Source organism: Lissotriton helveticus, chromosome 8 (genome assembly GCF_964261635.1).
Source record: "Lissotriton helveticus chromosome 8, aLisHel1.1, whole genome shotgun sequence".
Taxonomy (NCBI): domain Eukaryota; kingdom Metazoa; phylum Chordata; class Amphibia; order Caudata; family Salamandridae; genus Lissotriton; species Lissotriton helveticus.
Genome location: NC_136069.1, coordinates 1,224,570,555 through 1,224,584,350, shown reverse-complemented (window position 1 = coordinate 1,224,584,350; position 13,796 = coordinate 1,224,570,555). Strand labels below are relative to the sequence as shown.

General features: G+C 49.8%; 1 protein-coding gene across 14 annotated transcripts in view; it reads right to left on the bottom strand.

Annotated features, from left to right (window-relative positions):
- The window catches only part of LOC144773261 (uncharacterized), a 7,170,044-nt gene that overhangs the window by 929,485 nt on the left and 6,226,763 nt on the right, over window positions 1-13,796 (bottom strand). The window lies entirely within an intron of this gene.

Sequence of the window (13,796 nt, the reverse complement as noted above, 5' to 3'; positions counted from 1 at the left end):
TGTCCGGAGAGGTGTCCAGGCCACTGGCATCCCCAAGGTCTCCTGACCAGTCCTCATGAGACTGACACTCCCTGGTCAGAGGGTCCTCAGACCCCTCCCAGTCCTCCTCCTCACCCATCTCCTGAGATTCAGGGTCTTCAATTAATGGGGCCTGTTCGTAAAAGTGAAAATCACCCAAGGGCGTCTGGAGCGGCGCCCAGCGGGGCCGTCCCGACGGCTGACCATGAATGGGGATAGGACCGGGGCCACCTGAGGGTCCGACGCCGGGGAGGTCGTAAGATCCACCGGCGACGAACCAGATCCCGAAGGGGGGCCAGCGGCGTCCTGCGGCGCCGGGCCCGAAGGCACCGGCGGCGTCGGAACAACTGGACCCCTCGGCGCCGGGCCCGAAGGCGCCGGCGGCGTCGGGATAACAGGGAGCTGCGGCGCCGGGCCCGAAGGCACCGGCGGCATCAGGACCGAAGCACCCGACGGCATCGGGCCGGAGGTGCCGATCCGCTAGGACTCCCAGACGGGTCCGCTGGGCCCGGAGGCGCCGCGGAACCCGTCGGAGGAGAGAGGTTCCTCATGGCCATGAGGAAGCGCTCGATCTCCTCCGGCGTCGCGTTCAGCCCAGGGACCGGAGGGTATGAAGCCGGACGCGCCGCCCGCAGCCCCGACGGAGCCGCGTGGGCGGTATCACCCGAACCCCCGGCCGCATCGTGCGAGCGTCGGGGGGAGTCCGAGGAGCGATGACGCCGCTTGGACTTCTTGTGCCTCTTCCCTGACGACGACTTCGACCCGGAGGAGTGAGGCCTACCCTCGGAGCTGTGGTGGCTCCGGGCCCCCGACCTGTCCCTCGACCTCCCGTGGGAACGGGACCTCTCACGGCGCAGGACCGACTGTCGGAGTTCGAGGCGCCTACGGGACCGCTCCCACCTGGCTTTCGAAGAGAGGGCCCGACAGTCGGAGCAGGCCTTGTCGTCGTGGTCGACGCCCAGACACGACAAGCAGACGCGGTGAAAATCCGTGACCGACATCAGCCGGTCGCAATCATCACAAGGCTTGAACCCGGGCATCCCTAAGGCACCGATCGGAGTCGTAAAGACTCGAAACAGGATGAAAAAGGATCAAAAAAGTTAGTCAAAAATGACTAGGGTTACTGCTTTTTCCAGATCTGCGCTTGCTGGCGCGGAAAAAAGAAGAACTGACGTTAGCACGCGGAGGCGGCGTCTAAGTACTCCGACGACGTCATCACGGCGCCCACGACGCCGACGACGGACGCGGAGCCGCAGACGACGCCTACCGACGCGCAAGGGTACTGCTACGCAAAATTTTCCGGATCCAGTCTGACGCCTGGGGATATTCTAAGGTAAGGAATCTAATACTAACGTGTCTCTTTCAGATATATAGTGCTCACTATTCTAGTGATCACTCTGTATCATTCCAAACAACCCTTATTGATGATTGGTTGTAAGTCAACCTTATTAGACCAGCTATCCTAGTAGCATGGACAAGAGCAGTCTTTAGGCTAAACTCTAGAGGGCGTGTTAATCCAGCTGTTTCACCATCACATATACCCCTTGAACACCAAGTGAAAGGACACCACACAAGTTGTTATGAAAATAAAGGTTATTTATTTATAACAAGACTACCCTGAACTCTTTATGAGTCAGGGAGCTAAGCACAATACAAAACTCTTACGAAAATACTGCAAGTTACACAATTTACACAAATGCCCGAGGGGCACGAAAAACCATATACTCTAAAAGTGGAATGCGAAATACTAGCAGGTAAGTAACACGATCCAGAGGCTTCAGGACCGCTAGGACTACCTTACTGAACTCTCAGGTTAGGAGCAGGAGGCCTAGGGAACCCGGGTGCAGAGTGGGAACTCTTACGCGGGATGCGGGACAAAGTCTATGGATGCTAGTAGTTCTAAAGTTACTGTTTCCGGACAAATCCGACGAGGTAGACTAAAAACGAAAAAGGATCTGGACACTAGGATAGTGAACCTGTGCTGGAGCACCGAAATGCTCGTGTTACCTAGCCCAGGGGCTGCGGCTGCATAGGGTTCAAATGTCGTCGGGAATCCTCATTGTAGTCTATGGAGCCTGAAAGAAGATGTTGCTGTCAGGCGACCAGTGAAGATGTTCGGTGTGATCCAAGGCTGGATCAGTGAAGGAGACGACCTGAAAGCAGAGGGGACTTAGTTCTCAATCACTAGCCAGTGATTGTGTGGGCACCAGGATGGCACCGGGTGAAGTCACCGCGATCAGGTGAGTGGGTGACGCTGGACTCTGCAGTCTCACGGGCCAGGAGGCGTTGTCGGCATCCAGGCTGGAGGTGCGAGCTGTCCCACGATGGAGTCTGCTGTCGGCGATGCTGGATCCAAGATTGGAGCAACAAACCTTGGCAAAGGAAAGCCCACGCGGTGGAGTCAAAATGGCGTCTGGAGTGGACCAGGAGGGTCCAGGGCACTTCTTGTTGGACAAGGAGCAAGGGCCAGTCTAGAGGACCTAGACCAGCGGTGAGAACGTCGTGGTACGTCGTCAGGAGGGTCACTAGCCGATGGGCAAGTGACCGGACAACGTGGCAAGCAGCAAAGAAGCAGAAGGGCCCCACGCAGATCTCGTGGATGCTGGGGGGCTGGACTTCGGTGCTGGAGCTGCTTAGGGTTGGGGCTTCTCAAACCCCAGTGCACTCACTCGAGGGTCCCTCGGCGGTCGTGCTGGTTAAGCGTCGTGCAGGTCTTGAAGATAGCCGGTCCCACGGGTCTCGTCGCACCCACGAATCTCAGCTGGGCTGATGATGCAGGTAGAGGTCAGAGATGGCAGGGAATCTGGGTCTCGTCGAGCTGGGCAGTCTTGATCCGGAGGATGGACGTGCAGCAAACCGCTCGAGCACCTGCTTTATTTTATCTATTAGAGCTTCCTGTTGAAGCTAATTTAGTAACTATTTTAGGATGGCGCTGGCAGCTTGCCGGCGCCATCGTAAAATATTTATAACATGGCCTTCCTGTGACCAGGAGCTTCTGTCAGGTGTGCCTTCTTCCCAAATCTACCCTCGAAAATCAGCTGTGATGCTGGATAGCGGCCTTTACATCCTTGACTTTCACGAGCGCAATCCTCGTGCTGTTCCTGTGGCCAGGAAGCTGAAGGGACCCCTGCACCCCTCGGGGCGATTGCATAGTAACACACACATGGTCGCTGAAACTAGTTGAAGCTCAAATGTAGTGACTCATTCATCTGCCCAAAAAAAAATCGTGAGCGTCGTCGAGGCAGGTGTGCCTTCTTCCCAAATGTACCGTCGAAAATCAGCTGTGATGCTGGACAGAGGCCTTTGCATCCTTGACTTTCAGGAGCGCAATCCCTTTGCTGTTCCTGTGACCAGGAAGCTGAAGGGACCCCTGCACCCCTCGGGGCGATTGCATAGTAACACACACATGGTCGCTGAAACTAGTTGAAGCTCAAATGTAGTGACTCATTCATCTGCCCAAAAAAAATCGTGAGCGTCGTCGAGGCAGGTGTGCCTTCTTCCCAAATGTACCGTCAAAAATCAGCTGTGATGCTGGACAGAGGCCTTTGCATCCTTGACTTTCAGGAGCGCAATCCCTTTGCTGTTCCTGTGACCAGGAGCTTCTGTCTCTTCACCTACTGCTCTGATCGGCCTCAGCCCTTTTACCCACACAAGAGGCATGTGCACTCGCATGGAAGCCCCGCCCTCACACTCGCGGTGTGCACCGTCTTCCCGCCATTGACCCACTATGATGGACAGCTCACCTAAGGGACCCTTGCGCCCTTCGGGGCGATTGCATAGTAACACACACATGGTCGCTGGAACTAGTTGAAGCTCAAATGCAGTGACTCATTCATCAGCCCAAAAAACAATCGGACCTTTTACCCACACAAGAGGCATGTGCACTCGCATGGAAGCCCCGCCCCAAATCCACGATCCGCAAATCCGCAAATCCGCGAATCGTGGATCCGCAAAATCCGCCCATGCTTAATCGGCATGAACGGCATAAAAGGCGCTGGAGCGTAAGCTTGAGGGACGCCCAAGTTATAAGACAATGGACCCATTGGACCAGCCGGTACACCAGTGGGGTACATTGCCCTCGCATAAACGCCAAACATAGCATTAAGGAAATGCAAGGGGTCCTGTTCAGGACCAGGAAAGGGAGTGTACGAACCCATCGGCTGCTCCGAAGGAGGCTGCTGCGGCATAGGCTCATCCTGAAAACTCTTGATTCTCAGAGTCTTCCACCGGAGTCGGAGCCCGAGGAATCTCCTCATCTCCTTCATGCTCCGAAGAATGGCGCGACTCTGGATCCGGTTCTTGCTCCGGAACCGGGGAACCTCCAAGAAACTGCAAAGGAGAAGGAGACACAAAGTCTTTGTGATGTTTTCGAAACTTCCTCTTCGAATCCGAAGACTCTTTGCCAGAGTGATGTCTTGAGCTATGCTTCATCCTCTTGTGCTTCTTCTTCAAGGAGCCCGAAGTATGACCTGAAGCCGACTTCGATCCGGACCTCGACCTCTCTCTGGACCTCGACCTCACTCTGGACATCGATCTCAAAGCCAATCTCGACCTTGACTTCGATCGCGACTTCTGCCTCGACCTCGAACGTCTAGACGTCGACCTTGAAGACCTTCCAGCCTCTCGTCCTTTCACCTTCGCAAGCAGAAGCTTAGCCTCCCGCTCTCATAAAGTCTTAGGGTTCATCTTGAAGCAGGATTGACAGTTCTTAACATCATGGTCCGATCCAAGACAACACAAACAATCGTCATGCGGATCGGTAATAGACATCATTTGGGCACACAAACCGCACTGCTTGAACCCTGTCTTCCTCGACGACATCCTCGACGAATAAGAGTCACTCAACAGAGAAACAGTAACACAAAATAGCAACAAGTTACTATCTGAATCACAGAAGATCCCAGAAACCGTTAGCGTCGACGACGCGGAAAAAAGGGAACTGACGTCGTCACGCCGACGTGGGTCTAATAAGGAGTCGGTGACGTCAGACGGAGTCGCGCGCGATGCCGTGCTCCTATGACGTCGTCCACGCCGGCGTGCTACAAAGAATTTTCTGAACGTTGCTGGCACAAGGGGGATATTCACAAGGTGAGGAATCCACAAGGCAGATGTATCTATCAGAAGTACCGGCTGGCATCAGTACTGGTGTCGGTTGACGCTGGTCCGGCTCCATGTCCAAGTCGAGGGGGAGGCCAGAGTCGACACCGGCTAGGGACAAAACCGGCGTTGGAGGTGGCGGAGGAATCCGCGCCATGTGAAATTGTCGTGAGGTTAACCGGCGCCTATCAAGATACAGGCCTAGATCCCTGGGGGTCTGGCAGCACTGAAGCCGAAGTCACCGGCATCGAAGGCTTAGAACCCCCAGCCGAGTCTGCGTGGGTGGAAGGTGCCCCGGCAGAGTCAGGCTGCCCAAAGATGGAGTAGAAGGCTTCATAAAATTCACGAAGCTGGGCAGGGGACGCTCCAGCTCCTGGGAAGGGAAGGAGGCTCGGAGCCATCCCAGCAGGCTCCACGAGCGGAGCCAAAGGGTGATGACCTTCCGCATCCTACGTCGCATCGGCTGACGGATGGGGAAAAGATGAAGAGGAACAGTGCTTCTTCGTCTTCTTTTTGTGCTTTGACTTACACAATGACAAAGACTTTGGGGAGGAATGATGGTGGTCACTCGGAGACTGGTCCCGCGACCTCCCCCTTGACTGGGACCTCAAGCAGCATGGAGCTGACTGCCGGCCACAAGAGCATTTGGGAACTCTCCCGCAAAGACTTCTGGTTAATGGCCCGATAGTCGAAGCCCGACTTCAGTTCGTGGTCGCACTCCAGGCTCCAGAGGCACATGAGGGGTAGTTCCGTGACCAACATCAGCTTTTGACAGGAGTCACAAGGCTGGAAGCCAGACCGACGATGGGACATCCCTACGTGCACCAGGAGTTGAACAACTCGAAAAAGATGTTGACAAAAGCCCAAAAAGTGCTAGTCAAACAAGACTACAGGTGCTACTCTCTCTGGATCTGTGCTGGCTGGCATGGAAAAAGAAAGAACTGACATCAGCATGCAGGGGCGGCATCTAAGTAGATCTTGCAATGTCATTCCGGTGATCACTATGCCACCGACGAACGTGGAGTCAACACGCAGGGGTACGGCTGAGAAAAAATTCTCCGGATCCAGTCTGACGCCTGGGGGTAATTCTAAGGTATGGATTCTATAACTAATAGTCTCTTTCAGATACATGCTGAAGCCCATGGGAGACCCCTGGGGTACCAATGCCCTGGGTACCTCAGTACCATTTACTAGTTTACAGTGGTACTCTTGTATGCCAATTGTGGAGTGTACCAAGTACTTACCGTGGAATTAAGAGGAGAGAGCACTGCCACTGGGGTCCTGGTTAGCAGGATCCCAGTGAGTTACAGTCAAAAACCCTGACACCAGGCAAAAAGTGGGGGTATCTATGCAGAAAAGATTTCTTTCTTACGCCTGCCCCATGACCAAGCCCTACTTTTGGTGACAAGGTTGGCGGAAAATATTATTAAACAAGAGAGGTGTGTCCCCTCCCAGCCAGGACCACCCCCCTTAGGTGTCCTGAGCTGAAGTGAAACCCCCCTTTGAAAATTCTCCATACTGGTTGTGAACATATTAGCCAAAGAGATTAGGGGTATGCCCCCGCCTCAAAGTTAGTGGACAAAGAAAGTATGTAGTCACCCAAAGGTAAGTAGCCCTTTTGGCTGCTACTTGCCAGTACCTGTAGTACCCATAAATTGAGTATTGAGTATTTAGGGGTACCTGTGAACCTTGATCCTCGTACTCCTGGTGACCTAAAGAAGAAGGACCAAAGAGCTGTGCAGCAGTGAAGACTCCAGATGACAACTGACTTGGCCCCAGCCCAACCGGCCTGATTGCAGCCCCTGAAAAATCTGCTCTAAAAAGCAACTCGTCCTGAAGGCCCAGTGACCTTCACAACCCTGTGAGGGCTGCATGCCTTACCTAAAGACCAAGAACTCCCAAGGACAGTGGGCCTGTTCACAAAGAATCTAACAAGAAGAGCTCCAGTGCCCTGCCCAACCACACAACCAGCCCCCCAGACCAACCTCTGCTCCCAACGCCTCCATCCCGAGTCCAAGTGAGCCACCAGTTCCAAGAAGGTTCCCTAGTGGTCCTGAGCTCGAGTCCACCCCAGCGCGACCTCTCCTGGACTCCATGACAACACCTGCAGCCTCCACATGAAGGACCCCCTAACCGGGACTGGCTCCAGTAGGAATCTTCTGACCTCAAAGGGCACTTCTACAACCGCACCCTCCAGGTCTTGGGGACCCCGACCGACATTGTGCAGGTGCCCTTCAACAGCCCAACTTACTTCCAGTCACATCGCTTCCCTTCGTTCAGCTTCCTAGTCCGAGCCTGCAGCCTTTGTTCGATATCTTCATTCTCTATTGATTTGAATTGGGAGCTTAATGCTGTGTTGGCACTCTGAACCCTGCCACCTCTATGCTGCTGAGGGTGTGCATTTGATACTGCCTTGTGGCCCCCTAATGCTGGACATAACCAACGGAGATTGACTCCCAACTCCAATTTTAACTACCTGCAACTGGCACTTCTTTGCGAGCCCCCAGTATCCATTGACTAACATTTGTCCCCAGGGACCAAATTTGACCTCTGCACCCGGCTGCTACAGTGCTGCTGGTGGTGCAGTCTCTACATTTTCCTGACCCTTGCCCAGGGTTGGTCCTAAAACCCGAAGGCTGGATTTGTAAGTCATGTACTTACCTGTTAAATTACAACATTGTTTTTCCTCCATAGGTTAACATTGAACCATGAACTAACCCCCAGATTCATCAAAGACCCGTTTTGCGAGTCCTTAATAGCGATTTTTAAGGAATCACTATTAAAGACTCGCAAAACGGGATGCATGTAGAAATCGCAATATTTTTTGCGATTTCTACTGCTTCCTTATTTGCGATTCGGTAATTGCGAATCGCAAATAAGGAATGGCTTTCCCATTCATTCCTATGGGCCTAAAGGCCCATAGGAATGAATGGGGGTGTCATTCCTTATTTGCGATTCGCAATTAGTGAATCACAAATAAGGAAGTGATTTCAAGGGTGCCAGGGTGTCCAAAGGACACCCTGTAGCACCCCTGAAATGGTAAGGTACACTGATGTTGCGCACACACATGTCCAAAGGACATGTGTGTGTGTAACATACAACTTAGAAAAATGCACTGAAGTGCATTTTTCTAAGTTTTCGCTATTTACCACGTAGTTAGACTTCACGGTAAATAGCGGCCCCAGATTGCGAATTCGCAATTTTAAAATGGTTCATGAATTGCATTTAAGGAATCTCAAATTGAGATTCCTTAAATGCAATTATTCGCAATTTAGCGATTTCTAAAGTTGCGATTTTTGCATTTGGGATGATGAATCCCAGATGCAAAAATAGCACTCGCAAAGGGCAAGATTCTCATAATCTGGCCCTTTCGGCTTCATGAATCTGGCTGTAAGTGTCTACTTTTTATACTTGAAAAACTGTGATTTTACAAAACGTGTTTTACAGCAACAAAGTAACTTTGGTTTCATGTAATAAACATACAAACAGTAATATTTTTAAGAACAATTGCCTCGCATTTAGTTATTGAGTGGATGTAATCATTTCTTGCCTGAGTGTGTACAACAAATGCTTAACACAGCCCTCTGATAAACCTACCTGCTCACTTATACTACCACAAAATAGAGAATTTATATTTTCTACTTGAGCCTCTGTAAAACCTCTGGGGAGTCACAGGACTCTGTGCATACTATAGCTTACTTTGGTATATTATATAGAGAGCCAGTGTCCTAAACCGCTTTGATGTCTTTTCTTCTTGGGTTGATTTGCCAGCTGTGAATGCTAATTCAAACACATTTCATACATACAAAACTCCACCTGCACCTAAATCTATACAGAGCAAATACGCTCATGGAGAAACCTCTGTTTTACTGGGAACACCATAACTGATTCCTTGGTACCCTTCCACATGTACCTACCACTATACATTTTGGTCCCCTTAGTAATGATAGAGCATCCTGGCCAGCACTAGCTGGATATACACCGTACCCTAATGAACAAGTTACTTACCTTCGGTAACGCATTATCTGGAAGAGACTCTTTCTAGCTGCAGATTCCTTACCGTTGAATTTCCCAGGTGTCAGGCTGGGTCCGGAAAATTTTGCTGAGCAATACGCCTTGCACGCGACGTCGAGTGGCTCGATTCAGTTCTGCGTGTTGTCGATGATGTCGGTAGCGTTGGTTATGATGTCGCAGTGCCTACATAGGCACCAATGAGGCGTGCAGACATCAGTACTTTTCATTTTTCCATGCCAGATGTGCAGAGCCACGGAGTGACTGACCAAAACATTTGTAAAAATAGGGCCCTGAAAGGGGAGTAACCCTAGATCTACTACATCAGTCCGCAAAGCAGGGAGGCATGGGTGGGGCTGTAAGGAGTCTGCAGCTAGATAGAGTCCTAACCAGATAATGCATTACCAAAGGTAAGTAACTTGTTCATCATATAGAGATTTCTAGCTGCATATGCCTTACCTTTGAATCAGATACCCAAGCCATACCATCCCGGTGGTGGGTTGCGGACTTATGGACTAGACTAGACTAAAAAGTCTTGCAGGACTGAGCGGGCAAAATGCCAGTCCCTGCGCACTTGACCGCCAAGGCAATAATGTTTTGTGAACATGTGCAATGATGCCCATGTCGCTGCCTGACAGATGTCTTGGACTGTGACACCCTGAGCCAAGTCCGCAGTCCCAGCCTTTCCACTTGTGGAATGGGCCCTTAATCCCTCAGGGGGCTCCTTCTTCACCGCCAAGGCAATAATGTTTTGTGAACATGTGCAATGATGCCCATGTCGCTGCCTGACAGATGTCTTGGACTGTGACACCCCGAGCCAAGTCCGCAGTCGCAGCCTTTCCACTTGTGGAATGGGCCCTTAATCCCTCAGGGGGCTGCTTCTTCACGTAGGCGTAACAGATTTTAATGCAGAGAACAACCCAGGGAGAGATGGTTCTTTTCTGCATTGCCTTTCCCTTCTTTGCTCCCACATACCCCACAAAGAGTTGGGCATCCACCCGGAACTCTCTTGTGCGATCAAGGTAGAACGGCACCGCTCTTTTTGGGACCAGTCTTTGGAGATGCTCCTCTTCCTGAGAGGGATGTGGGATAGCAAAGAAGGTGGACAAAGTGATAAACTGACCCAGATGGAATGGGGACACAACGTTTGGTAAAAATGATGCCCTGGTGCAAAGCACCACCTTGTCCTGAAAGGACAAAAAATAAGGAGGCGAGATGGATAATGCCTGTAACTCACTCACCTTCCAGACCGATGTAATCACCACTAAGAAGGCTGTTTTGATGGTCAACACCCAGAGGAGACAATTGTGCAAAGGCTCAAAAGGAACGAACAAGAGACACTTGAGGACCAAATTAAGGTCGCATTGTGGCATAATAAAGGGTGTGGGTGGAAACAAGTGGACCAATTCATTTAGAAATCTATTTACAATTGGAGATTTAAAGAGAGAAGGTTGGTCTGGCAGCAGCAAAAAAGCAGACTGAGCAGAAATGTAACCCTTTAGAGTTACCAAAGCGGAGCCCTGCTGGGCAAGGGTCAGGATGAATTAAAGTATAGTAGGAAGAGAAGCAGAAAGAGGGCCAATGGACCTTTCTGTACAGTATAATATACATTTCTGCTAACGGCAAGTGTATACCGACTTAGTGGAGTGCCGCCTGGCTGCCAGAATAACATTACAGACTTCAGGAGAAAGGTCAAAAGTCATCAGCTGCCGCTGCTCTATCTCCACGCATTGAGGCGCAGAGTTGACAGGTTTGGGTGGATAACCCTCCCTGAAGGGGGAACCTGATCGGAGGATCGACACTCATGCTCAGAAGCTCCGACACCAGACTCTCCTTGCCCACTCCGAAGCGACAAGGATGACTTGGGCCTGGTCACTCCTGATCTTCTTCAGAACCCTGGGCAGGAGTGGTATGAGTGGAAAGGCGTACAACAGGCTTAAGCTCCACTCGCAACAAAATGCGTCGTAGAACGATAGCCGCCTTGGAAACTCCAGCGCGCAGTACTACTGACATTGAGCATTCTCTTCCGAGGCAAACAAATCTATCCAAGGTTCTCCCCACTGCTGAAAGAGACCTTGCGCCACCCCGGACTGGAGACACGATTCGTGATTAGCTAGGCATCGATGGCTGAGATCATCTGGACTGGCATTCAGAGAATCTGCCAGGTGTTGAACCACCAGGGTTATGCCCTGATGTTCCAGGCATGTACAGAGACGCAGGGCCTCTAGACAAAGGGACCATGACCCCACCCCGCCTTGCTTGTTGCAGTACCACATGGCAGTAGTGTTGTCTGTGAACACCTGCACCAACTTACCCTTGACATAGGGAAAAAATGCTTTCAATGGCAAGCGAATCGCTTGGAGCTCCAACACGTTTATGTGGAGCCCCGTCTCCGCTGGAGACCAGTAACCCCTGATCTCCATCTCTCCCAAATGGCCACCCCATCCCAGAAGTGACACATCCATCATGATTGTGAATTCCGGTTGGGGAAGGGAGAGAGGTCTGCCTTTGACTCCATCTAGGTTCGTTAACCACTACTGCAGATCTTTCGCAGTTCCTTCTGAGATCTGAACCAAGTCTGTGAGATATTCCTGATGCTGTACCCACTGGAACTTCAAGTCCCACTGCAGAGAGCCCTCATACGCCATCTCGCGTGTCTTACCAACAGGATGCAGGAGGCCATGGGACGTGACAGCCTCAGAGCCAACTTCATCAAAATCCAGGATAGAGGCTGAAATATCGGAATCATAACCTGAACATCTTGGACTCGCTGCTTGGGAGGATAAGTCCAAAACTGCAGTGTAACCAGAATAGCTCTAACGAAAGGGAGTGTCTCAGAAGGAGTCAGGTGTGACTTGAGCATGTTTATAGAGAACCCCAGCGAATACAGGGAAAAATCAGGGGAAACTTGAACTGATCCCGGGGATCGTGGCTTTGCAAGAAACGTGGATAACAACAACCTTCAATCAAAATGAGTATTTCGTATATGACATTCCAGCAGAACCTGTTAGTCGGATCAAGCTAAAGGAGGAATCGCAATTCTCCTAAATGAAGATCAGGAAATCATCCTTACGCGTACAACGATTATACAATCCGATACGGTCAAGTGCTGGAATGATGCAATGGATACTTCGTACAACCTAATCATTGTTAATGCCTGCATTCCACCTGGCCCCAAAATGGATGCACTCACAATCAAAATATTTTATGAAATAGAAAAGGTGGTAGGTCAAGGATTCCCCTCAGTTTTCCTTACAGGAGACTTTGAAGGGAAAATCTCTAATGAACTATTCGAAAAATGGGAATACTGCTAACAAGAGGAAGCCTTGTCAATCACAACACCAAAATTTCCCCCGGGGAACTAAGCAGACAAACGAGGGAAAATACTACTCTCCTCACTATCAGTATTAAATTGAGTTATTTTAAATGGGAGCACAGAAGGAGATATACCTGCAACGTGTTCAAGAAAAGGTAACCTTAATTCATCAATATTAGAATACATTATATGCAGTCAAGACCTGTTTAGGAGAGTATTACATTTAAGCACTAAATTCACACAGGGAAGTGACATGCAATATTACACCTTATAACAGGTTAAATACTGCAACCTATCTCTCCAGGTTACATCATACATTTGCACAGCACTGTACTGGTGAACCAGGCCCAAGGGCGATTGACATGGAATTCGAGAACACTCAACAATATAAACACTGCAATTGTTACAGCACAAGCATTACAGACCATTCATTCCTCAGACCCAACAACAAACTTCGAATTAGTTCTAAATAAAATAGTGACATCCCTGCAGGATAGCGTAAAACATTAATGTTTCCAACCAGCAAAACATAAAGGAAAGATCTTAGACAAAAAGCAACTGCATTAAATACATTAATGTGGGCGCAATTCCTCCATTTCTCAGAAAATAGACAACAGGAAATCAAACATTTTAAAAATTGACGCCGGAGCGAAAAAGTAAAAAAATCGAAAATTCAGCAGGATTATAAATGGATTTCAGATAGCAGTCAAACAAAAAAACAATTGTGCATACTGGAGCCTAAAGAAACAGGTACAAAAGAAATCCCTGCAAGCCTCACCAGTTCCCCCAACTGAATGGGAATCATACCTACATCATTTATACAAATGAAACTTGAGGCAAGAAAGTTTGATCCAAGTATTGAGCAAGCCAGGGGAAAATATTCTAGGAAACGGTGCTCCAGCAGCTCAGCAAATCGAATCTATCTATATATATATATAAAAACTAATGTCTGTCTATCTGTCTGTCTGTCTGTTTGTCCTTTATGCATTACTACACCATTCATCCGATCGCCATGAAACTTTGGGAAGTTGTTGAGTACACTCCCGCAAAGGTTTCTGGAATAAAAATCTTTTAAATATCGGCCCCCCAGGGCCCTCATAATTTTTCGAATACTGATGGAAGCACCAGAGGGAAAAACAACAAATTGTTTATCCACAAGCACTCGAATAAATAAATAGAATTAAAACACCATTCATCCGATAGCCCTGAAATTTTGGGAAGTTGTTAAGTACACTCCCGCAAAGGTTTCTGCCATTACATTTTTTTAAATATCGGCACCCCAGGGCCCTCATAATCTTTCGAATACTGATGTACGCACAAGACGGAAAAACAAAAAATCGTGTATCCACAAGCA